Source organism: Ptychodera flava, chromosome 6 (assembly GCF_041260155.1).
Source record: "Ptychodera flava strain L36383 chromosome 6, AS_Pfla_20210202, whole genome shotgun sequence".
Lineage (NCBI taxonomy): Eukaryota > Metazoa > Hemichordata > Enteropneusta > Ptychoderidae > Ptychodera > Ptychodera flava.
In genome coordinates, this window is record NC_091933.1 from 21,439,894 (window position 1) to 21,442,411 (window position 2,518).

The following is a 2,518-nucleotide window of genomic DNA, read 5'->3' on the forward strand; positions in this document are numbered from 1 at the left end:
CCTCCCCCTGGAAGTAAATTCTGAATCGTCCCTAAAGGGTGACGAATTCGGACGCACACACGCTTTAGAACATTTCTGCGCAGATTTCACTCCAGCCTGCCGCAAATGGGTTATTTTGTAGCGCATGTATTTAACATCACCTGTCATTGTTGAAATTGCGCTTTTACCTAATTTTTTGACCCAGTCTCTTAGAAATATATGTGACCTTTAACCTTGTCATATTTTGTCCCCTAGGAATCGAAGCTGGTTTTCATTCAATATGAGCGCAAAATTAACATTTCTCTCCCATTGACATGGCGCATATTACCCATTCACCTGGAGATATTGTAAAAAGTAGCGTGGTGACACCATATTCTATTCAAAGTGTAAACTAAATGGTATTATGTCAGGATTTTATTCGCTAAGTTTGGTCAAAATGACACCATTCAAAGCGACAGGAAGAAAGTTCGAAAATTATGTAGTGATATAATTTCGATATCGTCATTTTGTAATCGATACTTATGTTAAAATTACTTTACAAACATCATGAAAACTATACATTCGATAGATATGGATCTTAATTCTTGGTATTTATTAAAATTAACTCATTTGCTAAGCGTTTTATATTTGCTTTCTTTAGTTTAAGCGAATTTTATCATTTTCATTTATTTCTAACGACGCCATTTTAACGTCCGTTTCCATGGAAACGAGCGTGGTGACCCCCATTTTTTATTTCATTTTTGCACTTGCACAACTTCCAAGAATATTTGTGCAAAGTTTATAGAAAATGACACCACAACCTAATTTTGACGTAATTCGTAGTACTTCACCTTAATGAGGTCACATGACCTGTAAAACGCTATCGATACAGAGCGAAGTGAGTGTAACTAACAGCACGTCACTAAATGTCCGAAAACTGAGGTCTTCCGAAAACTGTCATACTGAGTGTAGTATATAAAAATAAGAAACGAGAATTTCTTTTACGATCTTTCAATGACTTTGTCGACCGACGGAATATAGATTCAGTGCGCCCTCGACGGCTAGTTGTATCGTTGACTTTCCAGTGGTGCAGCTGTACGTATACCATGCAGCTCGTTGCGCACACGTTGGCGGAGCTGTAACAAGGTAAATATTGTTTCGACGAGGAGAGGCATGTCACCAAGAAGGTGGGGCCAACTTTGGAGGACGGTGACACAGGAAAAATGTGTCACGTGTCTGATTGTTTAACTGCAAGTGGGCCACAAGAATATTACGATAATATTAGATATATGAAATTGAATTACGATGAAAGCAAATTTTCCATTAACGAACTCGGTCCCATATTAACTGCTGACCAATGACACCCATGCGCCATAACAGATGACCTTCCCACTCCCAATATGGAAACTGCCCTGTCACAGGATGTGGTGAAAACTAACTCCACAATGTTTTCCTGAATTCTATTCTCATGATTACCTTATCACCCGATTGAAAGCCCAACATGGAAATTGGTTCCTTTCCTTTGCATGTACAATCCATATGATGCCAACATAGTTACATATTTTTTATTTTTTTATTTTTTATTTTTTGGGGGGGGGGGGGTCAAAAATTCGCCACCTCTTTCAAAAAAGTTCTCAGCATCGAAGGATTGTAGATTGCACATAGCGTAATGAATTTTCTCTGACCTCTTCTGCGGCATACAGTAATCATCTAACGACATAACAGAACCAGTGCGATTCAAAATACTAACGACCTTGTTCTTACTGACCAGCAGTCTTTGTTGACAGATTGGAAGTTAAGGAGCAATGTTACTGTATTACCACGTTACAATATTTCCACTACTGTTTGATAAATTTCTGAATAGAGGGGATATCAAGGTATTATTATCGTTAGATTCCTGAATAGAGGGAATATTACAGTGTTGTCTTCATAGACAGTGAAACAATACACTGGACGGTTTATTAATGACTTTGCTTGTCTATAACATTAGTTTTAAAGATACTTTAGTTTACAACGTGTAACAATGTGTTATGGCTCAGTGTTGAACATCAACTGTAATTTCGTCAGACTGCCAATGTGCTCGCCAGTTCTGCCTACTATGAAAAGGGAGCATTACCATTCTAAACACAAATGGCCGAATAATTGTTACACGGCATTAAACCATGGAGGTACCAGGACATCCATGATTTACTGAACGTTGCACACCCCGTGATTCAATGGAGACTTATTGCTGACATAGTGAGTCACAGTCATTTAATGTGACCGATAGTGGCCTGAGCTATTGTCAACTTGACAACTTCAGGTTTAATAGTGATCAATTACGTTTGACAAAGAAACTTTGGTATTAAGAAAACTAATGCCTTAAATATCAATAAACAGCATACAAACAGTAATATCACTGCGTCATTCGCTGATGAAAATTGTTCTTTACAACGGATTTTCGTCTATGGTGAAAACAAAGCCTATGAATGCCATTTGCAAATGAAACATGAGATCTAGGGACCTTTTGTGTTTTGCACATTTTCATACACAATCATAAATTACTTACACAGCACACAAA